At 47.1% G+C, this 25,992-nt stretch overlaps 1 protein-coding gene across 11 annotated transcripts in view; it reads right to left on the minus strand.

The window, feature by feature from the left end:
• RGS6 (regulator of G protein signaling 6) overlaps nucleotides 1-25,992 on the minus strand; it is a 640,379-nt gene that overhangs the window by 122,432 nt on the left and 491,955 nt on the right. The gene's annotated exons all lie outside the window — the stretch shown is intronic.

The raw sequence follows: 25,992 nt of genomic DNA on the forward strand, positions 1-25,992 counted from the left end.
GTATTACCTTAACAAATGTAAATCTTAAAAGTCTGAAGGCATTTTTAAGTTGAACTTGTATAATTTGGAGGAAATTGACACATGGGCACATGTACACATGCACATACACACACACGCTCGCTCTCTCTCTCTCTCTCTCTAGGAATGTGAATGAACAGGAGTATTTTTGATCAGAAGTTTAACTCACAGATGCCATTCGTGAGCATCTACTACTCCAACCCTAGCCAGTACATGAGTCCCATCCACAACACCCTGGAGAAGAGGTGTTGTAACCTGTGTTTAGAATCCCTAGTACCTGGGAAGTCACAAATTCCCCCTACCCAGCCTGACCCAGTTAAATCAGCCTTGATTTATCTGAACAGAAACTTGCCCCTCTGACTTCCTCACTTTGGCTTCAGTTTTGCTCTTCGATGATGGAAAACCAAATCCCGTCCTAACCACTCTGTGTGACAACCCTTCAGCTATTTGGACAGCCCTACGGGGTACCAGTGACATCCTCCCTCCAAATGCAACAAGCCTGGGTCCCTCGCTGCTACCTTGCAGGGCATGGCCTGAAGGTCCTCACCATATGTTCCCAATCCTCTGAATATGCTCCCTTTTGTCTGTCTCTCTTTGAAAATGTGACCTGCAAACAACATTCTGAGAGCAGCACTGTGTACATAGGAGTAGAAGAGTCAGTTTTCTAGAAGGTTCTGAATTTCTGGTCAATCCGCATTTGCTACCCAAAAATCTCACTTTAAACCAGTGCAGAATATTGAAGGTGTAGCATTGTCACTTCTGAATTTTTTGGTGGAAAACAGCCTGCAAGGGGAGATGTTTCTAGATATCAGAGTCCTACCGTGGGTCTGAGACTTTGGTACGAGGGAGGGGATGGGCCAAGAACTCTCCTGGGCTGGATTCCTGGCTGAAGGCCTGGAGATCCAGCAGAGGGGCTTTGTGAGGATTGCCTTTTCCCAGAAAGCAGATTTCTTGGATACATGACTGGTGGCCAGAAGTGGGTCTGGTGCAAGACAGAGAGCCTAGACATTTTGTTTCCCTCTGGCTCCATGGCAAGTGATGTAACCCTGAAGAGTGGAACTGCCAGGGCCATCCTCATCCTCCTGTGTGCTCTTTTTCTGCTGACACAGCCTTGCAATTTTCAACGTCCCCACACCAGCCTCAAAGGCAGGATTTCTAGGCTTCTCCTCGCTCTTGCTGCTCACAGATGGCATCTGTGAGTTAAACTTCAGATGAAAAATATTCATTCACATTCTTAGAAAGAAAAAGAGCGAGAGAGTGACTGTGTGTGTGTGTGTGTGTGTGTGTGTGCACGCATGTACATGTGCCCGTGTGTCAATTTCCTTCAAATTACACAAGTTCAACATTTGTCCCAGGAAATGAGGAACAAAGCAGAAATCAAAAAAGAACTAGTCCCAAGCTGGGGTAGAGGAGAGACTCTAATCTGTTTTTTCCTCAAAAGAAAAATACTTCTGGTCGGGCACAGAGGCTCATTCCTGTAATCCCAGCACTTTGGGAGGCCGAGATGGGTGGATCATGAGGTCGGGAGATCAAGACCATCCTGGCCAACATGATGAAACCCCATCTCTACTAAAATACAAAACATTAGTCATGCGTGGAGGCGGTCGCCTGTAGTCTCAGCTACTTGGGAGGCTGAGGCAGAGGAATCGTTTGAACCCGGGAGGCGGAGGTTGCAGTGAGCCAAGGTGGTGCCACTGCACTCCAGTCTGGAGACAGAGCGAGACTCCCTCTCAAAAAAAAAAAAAAAAAAAAAAAAGAAAAATAGTTCTCTTTTTTTTTTGTGGGTTGCCTAGAAACTGCGAGGACACTCCTGCATTAGCCGAGCTCTCCCCAAGGCCAGCGGATTATCTTTCCGCTGAGCTTGCCGAACCATTATTTATCACCTGCCAAGATTGATTACTCACTCTGGGACAATGACAGCCCTTCCTTTCCCCTGTTAATTACTGTCATCATTAATATCCATGTCACTAATCAGTATTCATTCTCATTGAAACTCCTTCCTTGCTATCATATCCGCTCCCCCCGCCACCCCAACCCCTGGCTCAGCATCCTTGTCTGGGTTTCTGCCCCCTTTTGGCTTCCTGCGCTGTCTTTGGCCTAATTGTTCTCCCCGGTCCACCAAGCCCTGGTTTGCATTTACAGAGCTGAAGGATCACATTTAAGCACTTTTGTTTCTAAAGAAGGGAAAGTCACAAAAACCCATTTCCTTTTTTCCCTAGTCCCATGGAGACCACAGAGCGGGGTTTCTTTTCCCTGGTTCAGTCACCGTGACAGCTGCTATTTCAGCTGGGGGCTGATCCAAGCTCAGGCCCACGCAAGGGCTGAGCTGCTGCCCCTGGCTGCCTGGGACACTGCATTCCATCTGCAGTGCCATCCACTCCGCCACCATCCCTTCCATGCCACGGTACTGCCTGGCAGACTTCATTTCAGCACAAGCAACAACACCTAGAGACAGGGACGCGCTCACTCTCATGGACATCGGGTATTGCAGGCTTCCGTGGACCAACCCAGGAGCGGCCACACCTCCAGCCTGTGGCAGGAAGTAAACCACTGTGTTTTCAGCCCCAGGAACAAGAAAGGGAAATGTGTCTTAATATCGCATCCTTTAAAACATTTACAGTTATTACGTTGTAGCATCTGACAAGAGTAGTCCAAACATCCAAACCACCAGCAGGAGAAAGCATTTCCATTCTTTTTCCACTTTCCTTTCTTGCTTCTTTCCTTCCTTCCCACAAACCCATGATCATTCTTTCCTTCCTGTTCTAAAGAGAATTTGTAGCTGATTCCTTTTCTGTTCTATCTAAAATTAATTGTTGCCTTGTTATCACGCGTGGTTTCTGGATCTTATCTTAGCCAAGCTGCTTTGCCAAGGACTTAAAGCCAATATAACAACATCACAAATGCTATGTTAAGACAACAAAACAAATGCAGGACGGCCATCCTTTAATCCCACAGATCCTAAAACACCGTCTGTAAGCTTTCTTTTTGAGGCTGATTTATCAATATATATATTCCAGGGATACCCATGAAATACACCAGAAGGCACCCGAAACACCTCTCCGTTGCATGCATGTTTTATTAGTGTATTTAAGGGTATATTTATGATCTGTAGTTATGGGTTATGTTTCTATATGTGTTACGTGTATTTCAATTATGTCTTTTATATCTAAAATCATGTTTATTAGATGACTGGGAACAAACCAAAAGCATCTAATAGGGGATTGAATAAATTATGGCTCATTCATGCAATAAATATTTATCAAACATCTACAGTGGAAAAGCATCTTGAGAACAGGGTGCACTGTAAAATATTTACATTCTATTAATTATATATGTCTCTAAATAATTATGGAGATGAAAAATTCTGGATGTATATAAATAACTTTAGGTTATTTTGGGGAGAGAGGAGGCATCAAATAATGGAAAATTTCTAATCTTTAGATTTCTGTATTATTTGAAGTTCACAGAACATTCGTATAATACTTTCACACTAGAAAAATTTTTTATTTTAAAGGGCAGAGAGAGAAGAAAGAGTTGGCCTCTGAGGCCAAAGTGGAGAGGGTATGGGTAACTCTGGACGGCCTCTGGTGATCCTCAAGGCCTGGGCACTTCCTGCTCTCTGGGGAAAGGGCCAGGAGACTCAAGCTGTCTTTTTTCTGGGGGGTAAACAGTGGGAGGCTCAACACTGTGCCTCCAATTGGCCACTCTCTGGCCATCTGCCACTCCGGGAATAGCCATTTATAGACTCTGACAGGGCTGTCCACTCAGAGCCCTGGCCTAAGGGTGACATCCTGCACCTCCCCGCTGTGTTAGTTTATTTACTCGGTTAGAGTAAGATGCAATCATCTTTTCCTGGTGACTTTCTATGCTGAATCAACTCTATTGAGTAAGCTGGTAAGGGGTTTCTGTTTCTGGTTTCAGGCAGACATAAAATTCAGGGCATTGTCTTCAGGTGTTTTAAGCTCCTCTAAAACTGTAGCATTTGACCCAGATGCCTTCCTCCCATGAATGTGTCAGAACCCCAGGGGATCCTAGTGTGAAACACTCCCCCAGCTCTTCCCAAAGCATTCTATCAATCCGAGCCCAGATCAGATGACGCAAAGTGGATAAAAAGACTGGTTCCCATCACCTGCAAATTTCCAGTTACTTGAAACCTGGTGGATTACACAGTACCTCCTAGGACTGATAAATGAAGCAATTCATACATTAATTATCAATCTTGACTGCTGGGGAAAGACACTTTGAGTAAAATGTTTCTGGAGCCCTATGAATGATCAGATGGTTCCTGCCATGAGCGAACTCACTGTACTCCCCAGTCAAGGTTATGACTCAATCCACTGGATTTTCACATGCCCACCAGGCCTCTCCTGCACCTCTGGGTGGTAAGGGCAGCTTCCTGCCACCTTATCACATAGATGTCAAGTGCAGGCCAAAGCTTATGAAGAGGAGTGACATTTCCTGAGTGCCCATGGTGTACCAGGCCAGAGCTGGGCACTTGACCGTGTTATCACATGCCATCTTGACAATAATTGTGTCCAATATGATAATTATTGTATCCATTTTAAAGATTAGGCCCAGAGAGGCTCAAGGCCACACACTAGTGCCTATTTAGAGTCAAGGTTGGAATCCATGCAATTTCACGCCAAATGTTATTTCCACGATATTATTCGTGTTTCTTAACTCTGAATAACTTTCCAAGTAGTATAAATAAAAACAATTAGAAAACTGATATTCTGTATTCAGTTTTCTTTTTCTGAAACAGAGGCATTAATTTAGTGATAATAATAATAATTGGTACTATTATTAGCCATTGAACTAATAATTTATTGAGCACTTTCTAAACTCCAGGCTTTGGAATAATCCTACTCTACTGATCCTACATAGTAAATAGCTTATTATTATCTCCATTTTGCAAACGAACGGAAGGATATTCTAAGTAGGGCAATCTCTACAGTCTCAGACCTTTCTTTTATGCCTTAGTTGAAAAAAATGCAACCATCAGCTAGTAGAGAAAGCTTAACTCCGAGGAAATGTTAAATTGGGCTTGGGAGGGTAAGCACAGTGAGTAGCTGGCAGTAGGCAGAAGGGAACACAGTTGGGAGAAATGGAGTGATGGCAAGTTCAGTGTCATTTTCAAGTAGTATTGTTTGGTCAATGGGCTTGAGTTTTCCCAAGGAAAAGCATGGGAAATTTCGCACTCACTTGCTTACCCAGCATATGAAACAACAAGGCGCAGTGTTTATAAAGTCAGACATACTTGAGAGCAACTCATGGTACATCATTTACAAACTGTGGGAACCTGGGAAGGTCCCTTACCCACCACCTGCCCTGATTTCTATTTCTTCATATGTCAACTAGGGGGAAGTACTGTCTAGTTAAGAATAAGACCAGGTATACAAACCCTCTTCACCATGCCTAGTTTACGGTTTTGCTGAAATAGCCTAGTTGTTAGCAAGCCATCTGCTGGCCCTGTGCCTTTATTTCCTCCTATGAAAAGAGGATGGTACACTTTGGGAGGCTAAGGCGGGTGGATTACCTGAGGTCAGGAGTTTGAGACCGACCTGGCCAAAATGGTGAAACCCTATCTCTACTAAAAATACAAAAATTAGCCTGGTGTGGTGGCCAGCGCTTGTAATCTCAGCTACTTGGGAGGCTGAGGCAGGAGAATTGCTTGAACTCTGGAGGTGGAGGTTGCAGTGAGCCGAGATCACACCACTGCACTCCAGCCTGAGAAACAAGAGTGAAAGTCTCAAAAAAAGAAGAAAAGAGGACAATAATAATGGGACCCAACACCTTGGCTGTGAGGAGTAATGAACCTGTGCAGAGCGCCTGGCACATCACAAGCATTGCTATTAAAACACATTGGCTACTCATAGAGTCCCTGTTTCAGGGGCCTCACACCAGCCAAGTGTCTAACCCAGTCATCTGCATAGCCGGGGAGACGGCAGCAACTTGGAATCCTTGTGTATTTACCAGCTTTTACATTTTAGGTCTTAGAGAATCTCAAAATGTCTTCCAGTACTTTTAGGATGGATCTTCCGATAGCTTGCTGGACGAAGAGGAAAGGAGGAGGGCGTTGCGGCCGGCCAACTCTAGATACCCTGGTGAGACGTCACTGAGAGACTGGGACCCCTGACTGGCAGCTTTTCTGACCCTGATCGGGGATGTGCATTTCTCGGAAGTGAGGGCAAAAAGCAAAACAGGTGCCCTCACCCCACTGTAATTCAGTTGAAGGTAACAGAGTCAGTATCTTTCTGGTTTGGGGTGCTCTGATTGCTGCCCATCCCTACACCCTTTTCTTCCCCCGCCTCTCCTGCCTCGGGACCAGCTTTCCCTTCCCAGAATGCACCAATCCCCATCGCACGGCAGGGCCTTTGCACCTGCTCCTCCCTGGGCCCTTAATGTCTTCCCTTTCTCCTCCCACCTCTTCCTCTAGCTCAGGGGTCCTCATCCCCACAACAGGTAATGGCCCCTGGCCTGTTAGGAACTAGGCCTCATAGCAGAAATTGAGTGGCAGGTGAGCAAGTGACGCTTCATCTGTATTTACAGCCACTCCCCATTGCTCCCACTACGGCCCGAGCTTCGCCTCCCATCAGATCAGCAGTGGCATCAGATTCTCCTAGGAGTGTGAACCCTATTGCAAACTGTGTGTGTGAGGTAGGTTGCACTCTCCTTATGAGAAGCTAATGCCTGATGATCCGTCACTGTCTCTCATCACCCCCAGATGGGACTGCCTAGTTTCAGGAAAACAAGCTCAGGGCTCCCACTAATTCTACATTTTGGTGACTTGTAGAATTATTTCCTTATATGTTACAATGTAATAACAGCAAGAAAGTGCCCAATAAACATAATGTACTTGAGTCATCCCGAAACCATCCCCCTGCACCCTGTCGGTGGAAAAACTGTCTTCCATGAATCTGGTCCCTGGTGCCAGAAAGTCTGGTGACCACAGCTGTAGCTGACTCTGACATCCCTCAGCCCTAGCTCCCTCAGGAAAGCCTTCATTGCCCTCCAGACTGGGTCAAGGTTCTTTGGCTTTCAACCTCGAGAGAAGGAGGTTCTTTCTCTTTGGAGCATTTATCTCAGTTTGGAATTAGCCACAATGTAATTATTTGATCAATGTCTGTTTCCTCTTCTATATTAGTTTGCTACGACTTCCATAATAAAGTATCACAAACGGGGTGGCTTAGACAACAGAAATTTATTGTCTATGGTTCTGGAGGCCAGACCTCTAAGATCCAGGGTTGTTTCTGAGGGCTGTGGGGGAGGATCTGTCCCAGGCCTCTCCTGAGCCTCCCACTTCAGCCTCCCAAGTGGCTGGCACCACAGGCATGCACCCCATGCTGGCTAATTTTTAAATGTTTTGGAGAGACAGGGTCTCCTTATGTTACTCAGGCTGGTCTCTAACTTCTGGACTCAAGCAATTCTCCTGCCTCAGCCTCCCAAAGTGCGGGGATTACAGGCATGAATCACCACACCTGGCTCAAATTTCCACTTTTAATAATAATACCGGTCATACTGGATTAAGACCCACCCTAATTACCTCACCTTAACTAATTACATCTGCAATGAGTCTATTTCCAAATAAGGTCACATTGTGGAGTTGCGGTGTTTAGAACTTCAATATATGAATTTTTGAGAGGACATAATTCAATCCATAAGACCCACTAAACTGTGGCTCCGAGGGAGCAGGGACCCTGTTAGTTCTGTCCCTGGCATGGAGCAAACATCTGGTGCAGAGCTGGGGTTTAATGAACGCTTATTCACTGATAGTTGTATTCAAATATACATCATAATACATAAACACCCACATGTGTATTCATTATGTTTTAAATTTTTCCTCAGTTTTTTTGTGGCCCTGAAAACATCATCACAGACTAGTACCAGACATCATATAGGCAGTTTACAAACACTGCTTTAGAGGAAAGGTTCAGGGCCTTTCATCCATTGATACGGTTTAAAAAAAAAAAATCACATCTTTTTTCCTGTAATCCCAGCACTTTGGGAGGCTGAGGCAGGTGGATCAACTGACATCAGGAGTTTGAGACCAGCCTGGCCAACATGGTGAAACCCTGTCTCTACTAAAAATACAAAAATTAGCTGGGCGTGGTGGCGGGTGCCTGTAGTCCCAGCTACTTGGGTAACTGAGGCAGGAGAATTGCTTGAACCTGGGAGGCAGAGGTTGTAGCGAGCCAAGATTGCACCACTGCATTCCAGCTTCAGCAACAGAGTGAGACTCCATCTCAAATAAATAAATAAAAATAAATCTTAACAAATTACTACTTAAACAAATATTAGGCAGCAATTCAAAGCCTTCTCCTTTTCCTTATGAAACACTGGCTGTCACTGGGAAGAGGATGGCAGGCAGAAGGGCAGAAGGAAAGGTAACGTCTTCAGCTCCCTAGCTCTGGGCTGAGAGACACTCACCAGCCCCCTCCCACCTCTTCGGCCTGTCCTCACTGCTCGACTGGCTTCCAGACTGCAGGGTGAACCTGCTTTTTGACTGGCTTTTGTCCAGTGGGTGATTTTCCTTTCTTTTCTTTTCTTTTTTTTTAATTTTTGAGATCAAGTCTCACTCTGTCACCCAGGCCGGAGTGCAGTGGCGCGATCTCGGCTCACTGCAACCTCTGCCTCCTGGGTTCAGGGTATTCTCTTGCCTCACGTTCCCAAGTACCTGGCTTCACAGGCTCCTGCCACCACTCCCGGCTTTTTTTTCTTTTTTGTATTTTTAGTAGAGATGGGGTTTCATTATGTTGACCAGGCTGGTATCAAACTCCTGACCTTGTGATCCACCCGCCTCAACCTCCCAAAGTGCTGGGATTACAGGCATAAGCCACCGTGCCCAGCCTGATTTTCTCTTCCTAACAGCCGGGCCTCCGTCATTCTGATGTTGTCTTGAACAGGGACGCATTACATCCAGACACAGCAAATATGATTTTGGGCCCAGTGATGCCTCAAACATCCTGCCATATGCAGCCTAAACCAGGGGTCACCAGGGCCACCTCCCTGGTATCTTCTCCCAGGCTGGCCAAATCGGCTTGCTGGCCTCCATGGGTATGTGACAACTGCACCCGTGGTGACCCGCAGAAGGAAAGCGAAGGTCCTGGCTGTAGCTGGGATGGAGAAGGAGGAACCTTAGGCTTCTCCTGAAATTGATCTGGGAGTAGATCCCATGCCGAGGGAGAAGCCATAAGACTGAGAACAGATGGGCTCATCTATTAGAATGAAACAGAGACGCTTGAAAGAGCCAAGGTAGAACAATTCCTGAACTGTTCAGGACTAGAAAACCTGCAGCAAAGGCCTGGGGGGAAGGGGCAGGAGAGACAATCCGCTGTGGGGAAGCCCTTGGCCACTGTTCTCCCCCAAGCCCCACCCCCGCCTCCCTCCCACTCAGACTGTGCACCTCCCCATTCTCTGATATTTAAAGTTTCCCTGTGCATTATGAAAAATAATAGGGGCCAGGAGACCCGGTGAGGCTATTACCAACTCATAAATCAACCAGGAGGCTCCGAGGGCTGTGGTGAGGTGTCTGAGATGGGTTCCCCTGGTTTGTGATCTCACCCGAGCCCGCACGATTGATTCATAACCTCATAACCCTCCCATGTCCAAATCCCAAGTCTTATATCTAATTGTCAGCAGCCGAGTACATGATTTGCAAGAGGATGCAGGCAGCAGCAGACGTGGGGGTGGAGGAGAGATTAGTTTTGTCAATCAAAAGCGTCCAGGGCAAGGGGAGAGTGCACAGGATTTAGTTCAACAATCGGCTTATTAAATGGAGGCTGGGTATGGGCTACGTTGATTAGGCCTCAGTGCAGGGAGACGGAGGATCGTTGCCACTGTGGACGTTGCTTCTGTTCCCCGAGGGTGGTTGCCACTGATGACGGCCTTCCATTCAATCCAAAGGTAGAAATGAAAATCGAATGAGCAGAGCTGAGCTTTGGGAGAGAAGTGATCTAATGTCAGGTACCCAGTAGCACCCACCAGAGAGCATTACGGATGTTTCAAGGACAGCTGAGCTGGAAGGGACCCCATGGCTGGCAGGCTTGGGGGCTTTATTACCTTCCAGTGGTGTCTAATGTTCACTTCATTCATGCATGTTTGAATCTGCAAAGTAGTTTATGAACATTTCATATTGAAAATAACCTAGGGGGCTAAGGCTTTCTTGAGGAGAACAGGAGAGGCAAGGGGGACTCTTTCAGATGCCAGGGCTGAAGGCTGCAGTTACTCACCAGGAATGTGATCAGCCTAACCACAGTGTTGGAGCAGTAATGCGGCTAGCACTTCCACAGCATGCTCTGAGATTGAAAGTTTGCAAAGCGCACCAAAGTCTGCCACCACCTTGGAAAAGAAGGGGTCTGAACAGCAGGGTGTGTGAGTAAACCAGGTTTCAAGCGTGGTCTGGGGCACGCAAGTTCTTGAGCAAAGATCTTATTGGTATAGTGCTCTGAACCTCAGTTTACCCATCTGCAAAATGGGGCCAATCCTAGGATCTACCTCAGACTCTGCTATATAAGGGTTTAAAATGAGGAAATATAGGTAAAGACATTTGGCACAGTCTCTGGAACTTACCCTCCCTCCTTCTCCATCATGTGTTCCTTCCATCTGTCGAAACTGGAAGCTGTCTTGGAGCGGATCTCCTGGTAGAGGTTCCTAATTTATTATCTAGCCTTTCCGCCCCTTCTCCTCAGGCCTTTGCTATGGGTTTTCTAGTCCTAGACAGTTCAGAAATTGTTCTACCTTGGCTCTTTCAAGTTTCTCTGTTTCATTCAAATAGATGAGCCCATTCTTTCTCAGTCTGGGGGCTTCTCCCTCAACATGGGATCTACTCCCAGATCAATTTCCAGTTCTTGAAGCAAAATATCAGAAGAAGCCTGAGGTTCCTCCTTCTCCATCCCAGTTACAGCTAAGCCCTTCACTTTCCTTCTCCCACAGGAGTGGCCAAGAGATGTGTGGCTTGGGTATGAATCCCAGTTGCTCTCTCACCAGCTCTGTGACCTTGGGTATGAATCCAGCCTGTCCTCCCACCAGATCTGTGACTTTGGGTATAAATCCAGGCTGTCCTCCCACCAGCTCTGTGACATTGGGTATGAATTCCAGCTGTCCTCCCACCAGCTCTGTGACATTGAGTACGAATCCAGGCTGTCCTCCTGCCAGCTCTGTGACCTTGGGTATGAATCCAGGCTGCCCTCCCACCAGCCCTGTGACCTTGAGTATGAATCCAGGCTGCCCTCCCACCAGCCCTGTGACCTTGGAAGCAGGCTCTGCCCTTTCCATCCTTCAGTTTCTGTAGGATATGATAGGAGCACAGTATGAGAGAGTGAATGTGAGGATGATATCTGCAAAATGCCCCGTCCTATGTCCTGTGGCGCCAGCAGTAAGTGTTGAGTTTAACATTGTTGTCATTGACATCATTACTGACTTGAACATTTTTATTCATTTACCTGCCATGATGAATGAGACAGGGCTCTGTCCTTAAACAAACTGGTGTACCAGAATGTTACAAGGGCTATGATTGAAGGATTTATGGGGTGCTAGCGGGGCACAGACACGGGAGTAATTCTGGCTGACCCAGTGTCAGGAAAAGGCTCACCTAGGACACACTTGGGATCAATGGGAAACAGTGAAGAGACTGACTGAGCAGTGAGTATTGGATGCAGACTCAAGGAGGACTCACACACAGCAGCCTGCAGCTCACCACGCTAACAGGACTCTGTGACAGCTAACATTTACATCCAGGTCAAGGTGGGCTTAACAGCAAGTCCCTGTGAAATGGAAAAGAGTCCTAGAGGGGCAAAGTCTCCAGCATGCTCTGGCATTACCTATATGCAAAGCACTGTGCCAGACACCAGACTCTACTGCCAGACACCAGATTCAAGCGTCAAGCAGGAAGAGAACCAAGCTTAAGAACTAGGGGGAAATCATCTCAGCATTGATAACGACTAATCTCCTGTTTCTCAGCATCAGGATGCAAATGTTTCCCTCCATCCCAGTTCTCAACCTCATGGTTGGGGCTCATGGCATTCCAGCATCACTGTGAGTGAACCTTTCCTGCAGGCTGCTTTGCATAGCTGGTGCACTGCTAGGTCAGTCTACGTGGCCAGGAGCTGGGCCTCCGGGCAATGCCAGTTGGCAGCCCCTACCCCTCCACTGCTGGGGGCCTGCTATCCAGAAGGGCTTGGTGTGCGGAACAGTGGCGCACCATCATTATTCCCCACTTGCCATCTTTTGAGGGAGAGCCAGCTGCTTTGGGCAGTGCAACAGACACGCAACTCATTCCTCTCCAGGTGCCTCTGCTCTGATGCCATCGCAGGACATCCTTGAGTGCTAGGCAGCCTGAGCGCAGGGAATTCATTTGACCACAAAATAGGACTGGCAGCAGCAGTGACAGGAGCAGGTCAAAGGCTTGTCCTGGCCCTGCTGAGGGCTGATGAGGGCCCTGGGTGTGAGACGCCAGCAGGATGGTGCTCAGTGCCCTGGCCAGCCGCAAGAGGCCAGCGCTCTGCCCAGCCGCAAGAGGCCAGCGCTCTGCCCAGGAGGGGAGCTGGCAGTGACCAAGGTACACTGCCCAGGAATGCATTTCCTTCCCTACTTTTTCCTCCTAAGATCCCTAATTCCGTTTTTTTCTTTGGACATTTAGATAGGGGGTCAAGGCCTGGCTTTGGAGGACTGGTGAGAAAACTGAAGTCAGCCACGTGACACTGAGGGGAGATTCTAGAGACTGCAGTTCAGACCTTCACACTTGCCTTTTCTGGTTCCTGCAGGGAGAGGAAGGGGCACCGAGGGGAGCGAGGCCAGGTCCCTGAGGACTGCAGGGGCCTGCCTTCCTCTTCCGCACTCCTTCAGCTTCTCATTCCAGCCCTCCTTCACCTCCCGAATAGACAAGGTGCCCTCTCATGCCTACCCCTCAGTATCAGCGCACAGTGAGTGCCCATCTCTTATTTATTTTTTTATTTTTGAGATGGAGTTTCACTTGTTACCCAGACTGGAGTGCAATGGCGCGATCTCGGCTCACCGCAACCTCCGCCTCCTGGGTTCAGGCAATTCTCCTGCCTCAGCCTCCTGAGTAGCTGGGACTACAGGCACGCACCACCATGCCCAGCTAATATTTTGTATTTTTAGTAGAGACGGGGTTTCACCATGTTGACCAGGATGGTCTCGATCTCTTGACCTCGTGATCCACCCACCTCGGCCTCCCAAAGTGCTGGGATTACAGCCTTGAGCCACCGCGCCCGGCGCCCATCTCTTATTAACACAGATGCTGCAGCTGTACACACTTACACAATCATACACACCTGCACACATGTGGAGATGCAACAGACACCCAGCTCACATGCAGGCAACACTCACGCAATCATACACACCTGCACACATGCAGAGATGGAGCAGACACCCAGCTCACATGCAGGCAACACTCATGCTAACTCACACACCTGTGCACGCAAACAGATGCAACACACACAACACTCACATATGCCTGCAACTCACATGCACACACCTAATTGCTTCTGTAATATGTTCCCGCCCCCAAAATCCTGAAAAATAACAAAAGCAGCTCAGGTTAAGAACAAAGTTTTAGGAAATAACTCTATGTTACTTGCCAGAAATCTAAGAGATAAGCAGCATAGGTCAAATTTCAACATCACTCATATGCTCAGCTGCTCTGAGTCCACTTGCTAGAAATAATCTGAACTGCCTGCCTGCAGTAGTTGGAGACAAGCAAAGAGGGTCTGAACACAGTACAGGGGAGGGAGAAATAAATCCCCTGAGCAAACGACATGCATTTTCAAGATGTCAAATACATTTCTCTTTCAAGCTCCTAGGTAATTTTGGTCCTCTATGGTTAAGGAATGGTCTTGTAGCTGAGGGGCAAAAGGCTGGGATATCAGGTAGGAAAAGAAAGGAAGAAAGCAAAGCGCAAGTGCTGTACCTGCAAACAGGCATGCTTGTAGAAAGCAGCATCACGTGGAGGCCAGCAGGGCCCTGAAATGCCACAGCTGGGGAGAGTGTCAGGAAGGTGTTTTAGACAATGGTTTGGGTGGGTTAGGGATTGTGGGGCAGCGTGCAGCTACAGCAACAGCTAGAGGACATTCCCAACCTTAGGTCAAAAGGGATGGCAAGAAGGAACAATTACAGGAACGCACAGGATGTGGTCTTTCCAGGGGAAGGTGGACAGAGAGGAGCCACGGCCTTCAGTAGAACACAGCTACTTTCTGATGAAATTTTCGTCTGCTAGTGGATAAGTAATGTGGCCTCCCTCTCCTGCCCTCTGATCTCCTGCTGGTGTCACCTGTCAGTTGAAGCCACTGTACCCAGAGGGCAAGGGAGCCTCCCGAGGCAGCCTGGAGTGACAGCCTGCGAGGCACAGAGGCAGGTAAGAAGGGTGGAGAGGGGTTCTGGAGGGACAAGTGGAGAACGTCCAGCTCAGATGCGGAGGAGAGGAAGTATTTATTGCATAGGCTTAGCAACAGCATGGTGAGGCGAGCTTTATTACTTGGCACACTTCGCTTCTGCAGAGCAGGGTTTTGCCCTGATGTCCTGGTTAATGCAATGTACACTGACACCGCATCTATAAGGAGATCTAGGGCTCAGAAAGGCCTCATATCCATCACCTCCCACTTCACCCTCCCAATTCACCGGAGTCTCTTCACTGATGTGCCCATTTTATAGCTGAAGAAACCAAGGTTTGGGTCACCTCATGGTTTCTTGTTTATGCATTTTCTAAAGCATTTATTGAGCTCCTACTGTGCCCCATATCGTTCTTTGTGCCGAGGTGGGGAATGAGACAGAGACGGTGTGGTCCCTGCCCTCTCCAGGCTTATTCTCTAATGGAGGAGTCAATGAACAAGAAAACTGCATAAGACCAAGGAAAACCAGTGCAGTCATAAAGCTAAAATGGGAGATGGGAGAGAGGGTCACTGGGCACTACTGGGATTGGAGGGGGAGGGCAATGAACTTCATCCATTGAAAATAAAGAGCTCAGGGACAAGAAGGAGATGGCTGTGTGACTCTTTGGAGGAAGAGCTCCCCATCAGAGGAACAGCCAAGGTCAAATCTCCAAGGCAGGAAATAAGCTTGACCCACCCAGAGGGCAGGGGGCAGGCTTGTGTGCCTTGAGGCTGGCCGCAGAGGACACGGTGGAGAGGAGGCCAGGAAGGCAGGGGCTGTGCTGGGTTTTAAAACCAACAGGAAGTCTCTGGAGGGCTTCAAGTGGGAAGGGGTCCAGTTTATGTTTTTAAAAGATCACATTGGCTGTGAGTGCAGAATAGATCGTCAAGGGACAGGAGTAGAAGCAAGGAGACCAGTTGGGAGCTGTGTCCACTGGGTTAGCAAAGGGAAGGCTGGTTGGGCACAGGTGGTTTGGTGAAATCAAGAGAGGCAAATGGGTCTGGAGGTGGGGCTCCTGGTCCTGTCTGATGGATGGGGCTTGCCTGTGGGTAAAAGAGGAGTCCCAAGTGACTCCAGGTTTCTAGCTTAACTAGTTGGGTGCACGGTGGAGCTTACATCAACTGAGATGAAAAAACAGGGTGGGTGGAAAGCTGGGCTTGCATGCTAGCCTTGCTCCTCCTGAGGTCTGCAGGAGCCATCCGAGTGGGGATGTTGAGTAGCCGGTGGACCTATGAATCTGGATTTGGGGGAAGAGGGCCGGCTGGAGATAGCATTTGAGAGTCACTCATGTGTAGGAATGTACTTTAAGCAGTGAGGCTGGATGAGGTCACCCAGGGAGATAATGCAGAGAGAGAAGGGGAGCTTGGAGCCAAGGCCTTGGCTTGTGAGTGGGTGGCAACAGGGACCTGGCCTGTCTGTTCTCAATCTGAAATGCCTCCTGTCACCTGAGTTTCACTCTTCTGTAACTTAACCTGTGATCATGGCAGTCCATTCCCCTTTCTCGGGAGAAAGCAAGAAAAACGTGCTCCAACAGCTGAACCCTCCACCAGGCCCTCCTGGAACCTGCCTGTGACCTCCACCCGCCCCTTTTCCTGCTCCTGTCTTGATTCACAAAAAAATCGACGCTGACCACCACTGATGGCAGCTGATGGCTCTGCTCCATGACCAAGTCAGATAGACAGCTGAAAAAGTCTGTGTTCTCTTCTGATAACTAACAAGTTAAAGCTTGTTTTCTGACTTGTCTATCACTAAATCATAGCAGACTCCCTGAAGTGTCTTGTGCAACTTAGGAGTTGTGGACGCTGCTTCCAAGCGGACAGAATCACACAGCCAGACAAGTGACTGCAATCCCCAGATTCCAGTGTGCTGGAAGACTGTGGCGTGGAATGTCATCAGAGCCATGTGACTTTCTAATGTGCAGTCTTCCTCTCACATGGATCAACTACAGACCAAGAGAAATGGACTTCTGTTCAGAGAACATGCTAAGAATGTTCCCAGATGGGAAAACCCTGTTACTGGGAAAAGGATGGCAGAAATGTAAAACGCATCATGGGTTTATTCCTTTCAGCCCTGTTTTCTCATCCCGACTCCTGCCCCCAAGTGCTGGTTACATGCAGAATGGATTAGATTTGAAGCAGTGAATAATTTTAAAACTGCTAAAACTAATAGAGGGAATACAACAGGACCCAGATAATGAATGAGGAGAGAGCTGAATGAGGAAACCCTAGCACAGGATAGCTGCTGTTAGTGGTTTCAGAATCTAGGCTGTGATTTTCTTTTTTCTTTTTTGATACAGAGTCTCACTCTGCTGTGCAGTGGCACCATCTCTCAGCTCACTGCAACCTCCGCCTGCTGGGTTCAAGTGATTCTCCTGTCTCAGCCTCCCAAGTAGCTGGGATCACAGGCAGGCGCCACCACGCCTGGCTAATTTTGTGTGTGTTTTTAGTAGAGATGGGGTTTCACCATGTTGGCCAGGCTAATCTCAAACTCCTGACCTCAGGTGATCCCCCGGTCTCAGCCTCCCAAAGTGCTGGGATTACAGGCATGAGGCCATCACACCCGGCCATGATTCTTGACAATAATAAAACAAAACAAAACAAAGGCACTTCTTGAAACCACAAAGGCATTTCCTGGTCTGTCTCTCCATGAACGCAATGGGTGTTCTTAAGGAGAGGGACCCTCATCTCCTCAATCCTGCACTCTGACTCACTGCAGAGGCCACACCATAGATTTCCAATAAATATCTGCTGAATACACTAAGCAGTGCTGCAAAATCAATGACTTGCATCTTGGTGTCACTAATAACCGCTGCTTTTCCTTACAGACATTGGCTTTGATGTGTTTGGTTACTTTTTAGGTCCTTGACTCTTGATATTAAGAGTAAGACAGGTCAGTAGAAAGTTACCTTGCTATTTCAGGTTGTTAAATACGTTTACATTAAAGAAGAGGAAATAACCACATAGCCCTACTTGGAGCCACTCAGGACTAGAAACTGACAGTTCAGTAGCCCATTCCTGCCCACCTGATTCTCCAGGGAGTATGACGTGGACCATGATCAAAGCTCTGGAAGAATGTTAACGGCCCAGAATATTGAGGTTGTATGGCTCAGCCCATAGGCAGAGCTAGAGGCTGACAACTGATCAATAAATGATAAACACATTGTCTGTTTTTGGAACACATTTTCTGAGCAATGGTCATATCGATGCTGACGACCTGTCTGTTCCTTAGGCAGGGTAGCAGGCTCAGAGAACCAGCCTTTCAGTTTATTGAGAAGAGAGCTATGCATAGTTTTAAGGGACTGAGATTAGGTCTAGCTATATGTTCCAGAAAAACAAAAAACAAATAAGATAACAGTAGCTGAAGCAAGATAGAAGTGTATTTGGTAAAAGAAGTCTGGAGGTGGCTCCATGGCGTCATCAGGAATTTATATCTTAATATTTCTCTTCTACCATCCTAGTGCTTGGCTTCCATCCCCACAGCCACCTCACGGTTCACAATGGCTGCTAAAGAATCAGCCATCACATCCCAGCTTTAGAAAGGAAAGAGGAAGGAAAGGCAGTAGGGCCAAGGAATGTCCTTCTCAGTTGAGACACCTCCCTTTCAGCACATGTCTGAAAATCCCATACTCTACTTACACATTATGATAGAATAATGTCCCCCTTAAAGATGTCCATTCCTGATCCCCAGAACTGTGAATAGGATACCTTACATGCAAAGGGGACTTTGCAGATGTGATTAAGGACCTCAAGATAGAGAGATTATCCATGTGGGTTCTATCTCATCACAAGGGTCCTTATGAAAGAGAGGCAGAAGGATCAGAGAGAGGAGACGTGATGACTTGATAACACAGCAGAGGAGGGGGTGGAGAGAGAGAGGGAGGGACAGTGGGGGGGGAGAGAGAGAGAGAGAGAGAGAATATGAGAACAAGAGAATATGAGAACGAGAGCACAAGCCAGAGAGCTGCTGGCTTTGAAGACTGAGAAAAGGGCCATGAGACAAGAAATGCAGGTGACCTCGAGAAGCTGGAAAAAGCAAGGAAATGGATCCTTCACCTGTAACTTCCAGGAGGAATACTGCTTGGTTGCCAATACCTGGATTTTAGCCTCTAAGATCCATTTCAGACTTCCGGCCTTGAGAACTACAACATAAGTGTGTGTGTGTGTGTGTGTGTGTGTGTGTGTGTCTATGTGTGTTATGTGTGTGTTTTGAGATGGAGTCTGACTCTGTTGCCCAGGCTGGAGTGCAGTGGTGCAATCTCTGCTCACTGCAACCTCTGCCTCCCAGGTTCAAGCAATTCTCTGCCTCAGCCTCCCGAGTAGCTGAGATTACAGGTGCCCGCCACCACATCCGGCTAATTTTTTTTGTATTTTTAGTAGAGATGGGGTTTCACCATCTTGGCCAGGTTGATCTTGAGCACTGACCTCGTGATCCACCCGCCTCAGCCTCCCAAAGTGCTGGGGTTACAGGCATGAGCTACTGTGCCTGGCAAATGTGTGTTGTTTTAAGCCACAAAGTTTGTAGTAATTTGCAGCAGCGTAGAAAACTCCTATGCACATCTTTGGTTAGATCTTAGTCACCTGCCCACGCCTATCAGAGAAGCTGGTTTCAGTGGTTCATTCTGGGCAACAAGGTGCTCAGCCCAAAACGGGGCTTTATGACTAAGGAGGGAAGGAGAAGTGGACACTGGGGCTGGTAACAGCGGATTGCTTTGCAGGGCTATTCCATGAACCGGAGGGTCCCTATGCTTAGGACATCAGAAATGTATTCTTCTCCAAAGAGAACTGGCCACATCTTGAATCCGTCTTGAGGAAATATACCTAAGAAGTCAGCATAAAAAACCACAAGTACTGTGGCAACTGATTCAGAAAGGTTTCCAGTTATGTTTAGGGCAGAACATTTCCTGGCCTGCCTATGTTAGCTGAAAGTTACTGATCACAAATGCGGTGGCCTGCAGGATTGGGGAGCCCAGCTGTGAAGTTTAGAGGCTAAAACAGGGCTCTAAGTTTGAAAGAAAGAACTCACTCAGTTATCAGTCAGACTTCTGGTCTCTAACATTTTTCTTGTTGAAGTCAGGCCATGACCAAAGTCACACAGAATTTGGTTCTCTTTTTGTCCTAGTTAAAGGTGAGGACTGACACAGAGATTACAGATCATTAGAAAGAAGCTGCTCGTAAAAAGGCACTTGGTTTACATCACAGAGGCTCGACAGGCATTTTCTGAACAAAGGAAGAGAATGAGTGCGTAAATATACATATGAATTTAATGGATTTCAGCAGAGTTTTACTGTTTATTCAACATGAAGACTATGCTGACTGCTGGGTACAAAGCCACATGAGATGTGGTCCCCACACTCCAGGGTCTTGAAACCATGGGTAAGACAGACAAGGAAACCAACGACTGTGTCTCAGTGCATTGAGTGCTACCAAAGAGACATTTTCAGGAAGCATGGACAAGGCCCTACATCAGATCTGGGTGCCAAGAACACGTGGCTGCCGGAGGTAGGGCCTGAGATACATCAAATACAGTTTTTTAAATTAAAAATTAAAAATGTTTAGAGACAGGGTCTCACTCTGTCACCCAGGCTGGAGCGCAGTGGTGAGAGCGGAGCTCACGTACCTCAAATTCCTGGGGTCAAGCAATCCTCTTGCCTCAGCCTTTGGAGTGGCTGAGACTATAGGTGCACATCACCACCTCTGGCTAATTTTTAAATTTTTTCTGTGGAGACGAGAGCTTTCTATCTTGCCCAGGCTGATCTCAAACTCCTGGGCTCAAGAGATCCTCCTGCCTCAGTTTCCCAATGTTTTGGGATTACAGACGTCAGCCACTGTGCCCAGCCTTGAGCTGAATCTTAATGGCCATGTTGGAATTTGCTAGGTAAGGTAAGGTGGCATTGCAGGATGAGAGAGCAGCATTTTCAAAGCCGCAGAATCACGGAGCACGTCAGCAAACATTTACATAGGCCTTGCTATTTGCTAGGCACTGTTCTCAGCAGTTTACACATATTTGCCCGTTTGTATGCACAGCACCCTGATGAAATAGGTGGTCACTATCCCCCTTTTCAGATACAGACAGTGAGGCAGAGAGAGGTTAGGTGACTTGCCCCAGGTCACAAAGTCTGTGGTAAGTGGCAAAGAGCTGGGAGTCAAACTGGCTCCCGACTCAGTACTTAGGCTCAGTCATCTTGCACACTCTGGAGGAGGCTGGGGAGTTGAGTCGGGAGGGTATGACTTAGGAGGCAAGAGGGGCTAGAACCTGAAAGCTACAGAAGGCCACTGACAGGTGTTAAGTAGGGGAGCTTCCTCGACATCCTACTCACGATGATCTCTTTCCTAAAATGACGTTTTTAGTTAGGCTTTTCTTCACTTTCTGGACTATTTTTTTTTTTTTTTCTTAATGTAATTTTTATTTTCGTTTTAAGTTCTGGGGTACCTGTGCAGGATGTGCAGGTTTGTAATATGGGTAAATGTGTGCCATGGTGGTCTGCTGCACCTAACAACCTGTCACCTAGGTATTAAGCCCGGCATGCATTAGTTATTTTTCCTAATGCTCTCCTTCCCTATACCCCACACCCCAACAGGCCCCAGTGTGTACTGTTCCCCTCCCTGCGTCTGGACCATTATTACCAAACTAAGAAACAGGGTGGCCAGTCTCCCAGCTGCCTAGGAGAGGGAAGTTATTTCTAGTTTCAACCTGTGATTTGTTTTCAGGCAATTTCTGGGGACAGGTGATCAGAAAACCATTAGGTGGAGTATGGGAAGTTCTTTGCACCATATGAAACCACCAATCATATCTCACCCTGTGTCAACCTTCTAAACACCTCTTGCCAGTCAAGTTGTGTGTGGTCGTTTGGATGGTTCAGAGCTAAGGAAATGAATAAGAAAGAATCATGTATGCCCTACGAGTTCCACTCCCCAGATGGAGCTACACCAGGGACTGATAACTGATTCTTCATCATCCTTACTCCCCGCATTGGAATGGTGTGTGTGACTCCCCTTCTGCAGTGTTTGCTGGCTGCCATTAGACTGTATTTGGTTGTGATTGCAGAATTTGGCTAAATATTTTCTTCTGCTTCAAGAGGCTACTCCTAAAGCATGGTCCTGGGGTCACAGAATTTTGTAAAGATAAACAACAACCAAAGGGTAGCCTGTGACTTATTTCCCAGTTTATGGCTCTCATTCATCCATGCTTTCCGGAAGCAGAGATGCTTTGGCTGGAGTGAGAGGAAGACCCTTCTTGTGTTCTACTGCCTGAAGGAGGTGGAGTGGACAGGGGCAAGGACTAACTGGGCTCCTCAGGAAGGCATTATGAGGTTACTGTACTAAGATACAGTCCCTTCTGATTAAGGACTAAAACTTGTAAATAGATCTGGTTAAGCAAACGTTCTGGGTCTGTCTTCCATGATCCTTCCTCTTTCATATCTTGCCTTCTCCACTGTCTCTTCTTTTGCGCATGCAGCTGCCCAATACTTGGGACATGTCTTTACTCCTGGAAGGTGAGATGCCAAGACAGAGGCTGTCTCCCTTTCTCTTTAAATGACATCCTTCACTTTCTTGGATCATGTAGAATTGTTAGCTGCCAGAACAAAGCCTGTCATTGATGAGGACTAGAAAACTGACTTGGTACAAGGCAAGTGGGCCATGCTCATCAACATGGCCCAGGACTGGTTCTGAGGAGGAAATTACTCTTGCCAGAGGACAAAGGACTCCTGTACCCTATATCCCTGGCTCCTGAGTCAATATCTTACAGGGACATATCTGATCAGCAGAGCCTGGATCACATTCAATGTCCCAGCTACACCACAGACGAGCAAGGTAATAGCTATTATTTCTCTATTGTTGGGAGTAGTCTTTGCCCCTAACAATATTCATTAGTTGGGGGTTTCCTAATCCAAAGCATCATAATCACATTTGGAAACAGAAGGCAAGCGACCAATATCCCCTGAATTCACCTCCTTGCTGACCCTGTCTCAACCTTCTAAACGCTTTCTCATTCAAAATGAGAAAATCCCAAATGCCAAGACCAGGAAAGTCTTAAGGGAAAAAAGGCAAAAGATATCGTGAACTATCACTGGCATAAGAGGGGAAAAGGCGGTCCAAACTGAATGGCCATTGGGAAATCCAGGGGGCATTTGCTCAGAGAGCTTTCCCTGCACTTATCCCTTGGGGACCTGGTGATGGGTGCAGGGACCTTGGAAAGCAGGAGGATGAGACTCTAAGAGCTAACATCTGGTTAGGAGAAAGATAAGTACAAAGCACTCTACAGTACCTTGCAGTATACATGCCCAAGGTGGACATATCACTTTAAGCCAAGAGATGAGACCAGCCTGGGCAACACGATGAAACACCCACCGTGTCTACTGAAAAACATACAAAAATTAGCTAAGTCTGGTAGTGCATGCCTGTAATCCCAGCTACTTGGGAGGCTGAGGCATGAGAATCACTTGAATATAGGAGGTAGAGGTTGCAGCGAGCCAAGATCGCACCACTGCATTCCAGCCTTGACAACAGAATGAGACTCTGTCTCAAAAAGAAAAAAAAAAGAGCAAAAGCAACTGACACAGACACAGCAGACCACAGACACCAGCTGTTGTGGGTGCTTATTAAGATAGAAGATTTCAGGGCCCTATCCCATCAAGTATAGGATGAGCCTTGAAGTCTGCACGTTTTTCACAATTCCGCAGGGTGATTTTGGAGCAGGTGGTCTACAGTCCACACTGAAGACTTCTGCTGCTACACAGAGCAGCCGTCTGGTTCACCAAAGAATCCTCATACCCAGCTTCCTTGTTGTTTCCAACTGGAGAGTAAGATTCTAGTACATATGGACTTATCCCCTCTGCTTCCTTTCTATAGCCTGGTAGCACTGTATAGAGTATGTGCTTAATAAATGTTTGCTGCATGCATGATGCAACACTTGCATACCCACTATTCATGCTGTCTCCGGGGCTTCTGAACTTCACCCCTCCAGTTGGATGGAAATGGATAGCCAGCAGGGGAAGGAAAAGACCCAGGAGAGGTCTGAATGAAGCAGAGCAGAACAAAAGAATGTTTTCTAGATTAAATAATATTCTCTGGCCCTGCAGACCACAGACACCAGCTGTTGTGGGTTTTAAAGCCATGGTTGCAACCCTCAAGAAGCATGCCCATGGGTGATCAGCATTTGGGAGGCAAGATAAAACAAGATGCCAAAGATCACAAAGAAAGTGCCTGCATAGGATTTGCCTACTCACACCCTGGTGAGGAAGCACAACATCAACAACACCACACAGAAAAAAACCCAAAACCAAAACCCAAAAGCCTGCAGATGCCAGACACATGCTGGGACTCTAGGAGAGAAGGGCTTTATAACTCAGAAAAGGTGGCAATTTTGCTGAGTACAATTAAAGGCATCTTAGCTGGAAACCTTGGCTGGGTGCACATCCCAAGCTGCTGTGAAGCCAACAAAGGTGAGCCTGTGCATGCTTATTTCCTGTCTTTCCCCCGCCCCTGTCTGCAGAAGAAAATTCTGACCTGACCTCTGCAGTTTCTTCCCATCCTCAAAGGAGTGTCCTTGATCAGCCATAAGATTTTTGGGCTTTTGTGAATGTGAACTGGGGAGAAACTGGAAGGGGAGTAAAGGAAAAGGCAAGTTTAAATAATGACTGGAGAGTTTTCATGTTTTGTTTAGTTGCAGGTGGAGAGGTTACAGATGATACAGACTAGCTATTGTGTGTCAGTGAAGTGGATGGGAGAATGGAAAGGCTATTTTAAAGAACGTCTATCTGCTTATATAGATCCCCTTCCTGAAGTCTGAGAGCTATATGTACTTTGCATTTTCTCCAGACTGCATGGAGCTTGTTGCATTAGTCCATTTCCATACCGCTATAAAGAACTGCCTGAGACTGGGTGATACATAAAGGAAAGAGATTTATGGCTGGGGAGGCCTCAGGAAACTTACAGTCATGGCAGAAGGTGAAAGAGAAACAAGGCAGCTTCTTCACAAGGCAGCAGAAAGAAGTGCTGAGCAACGTGGGGAAGAGCCCTTTGCAAAATGATCAGATCTCATGAGAACTCACTGTCATGAGAACAGCACGGAGGAAACTGCTCCCATGATTCAGTTACCTCCACCTGGTCTCTCCTTTGACACATGGGGATTATGAGGATTATAAATCAAGATGAGATTTGGGTGGAGACGCAAAGCCTAACCATAACAGTTGTCTTCTAACACTGCTGCAAGCCTTCCTATTTATGCAGCCCATCTATGACAAGGCTTCCCTAGGCTACTTCCATCCTATGCACCTGTGCACATCTGGAGGCCACGTGAGCACGTGACAATATCTTCTCTAAAAATGCAGATTTAAGTTCCGAATTATATAAGATGTTTCTCCTCAAATTCCCATCTCCCCTATGCCCAGTCTCTCTTTTTCAGGGTCGGTTTCATTCTGTTGTCCTCAACCTGTCCTGTACTCTCCTTCACAGACTTTTCCAAATCCCTCAGCTAGCAAACATGCTGGCCTTCAGAAGCCAGATAACAGTCTCAGCAGAAGACTAGAATTAATTAACTGATCACTGACTCCTTTTTGTTTTTCAGGAATATACCTGGGGCCCTCAACATCCACTTACCCTGCCACATATGAAGTTAAGAATGCCTAATTTAAACCTAACCATGCAGGATGAAAGTGATTCCCAAAGTGTGGTCTTAGCAGTATCAGTACCACCTGGGAATCTGTTAGAAATGCACATTCTTTTTTTTTTTCTTTTTTCCTGAGACAGAGTCTTGCTCTGTTGTTAAGGCTAGAGTGTAGTGGCATGATCTTGGCTCACTACAACCTTTGCCTCCTGGGTTTAAGCAATTCTTCTTGTGCCTCAGGCTCCCAAGTAGCTGGGACTAGAGGTGTGTTCCACTACACCTGGGTAAGTTTTGGTATTTTAATAGAGATAGGGTTTCACCATGTTGCCCAGGCTGGCCTTGAACTCAGGCAATCCACCTGCCTCGGCCTCCCAAAGTGCTGGGATTATAGGTGAAAAATGAACATTCTCAGGCTTGCTCAGCCCTGCAGAATCATACCTTCTAGAGGAGGGGTCTAGTCACTTGTGTTTGAATAAGCCCTTGTCTAGTTGACAACTACTGACTTAGGAGAAAGTTTGGAAAGGGTAGGTTCCTTTTTACCAAGAGCATCACTATCTATATTTCTACAGGATTGAGAGTGCTACAGGTTGTGCCCACTGGGCTTTCTATTCCCAAGTCAGAGATAAGACCTGCTTCCTATCTGTTGCAGCAAGGCTGCTCTTCAATAGTTACATGGAGTTGAACCAGTGGCTACAGGAGCCATCACAAGTGGATAATGAAGCTATCTGACCAATGATGGAGGGGACTCTGCACCGAATGCTTGTACACCCCAGTAACAGATCAATCCAGAGAGGGCTGAGCCTCCTCTTTGCCACCCATTGCTTCAAACATTCAGAAAGAGCCTCGGAGATAACAAATGCTACTAGGACTATCTCAGAAGCACTATCACTCCTGGGCAAGCTGAATCTCCCACAGAGAAACCCCCACATCTGTCCATTCATCTATCTGTCTGTTCATCCACTGCCATCTACCATCTACCCACCC

The sequence above is a fragment of the Cebus imitator genome, unplaced genomic scaffold, assembly GCF_001604975.1.
Source record: "Cebus imitator isolate Cc_AM_T3 unplaced genomic scaffold, Cebus_imitator-1.0 Scaffold54, whole genome shotgun sequence".
Taxonomy (NCBI): domain Eukaryota; kingdom Metazoa; phylum Chordata; class Mammalia; order Primates; family Cebidae; genus Cebus; species Cebus imitator.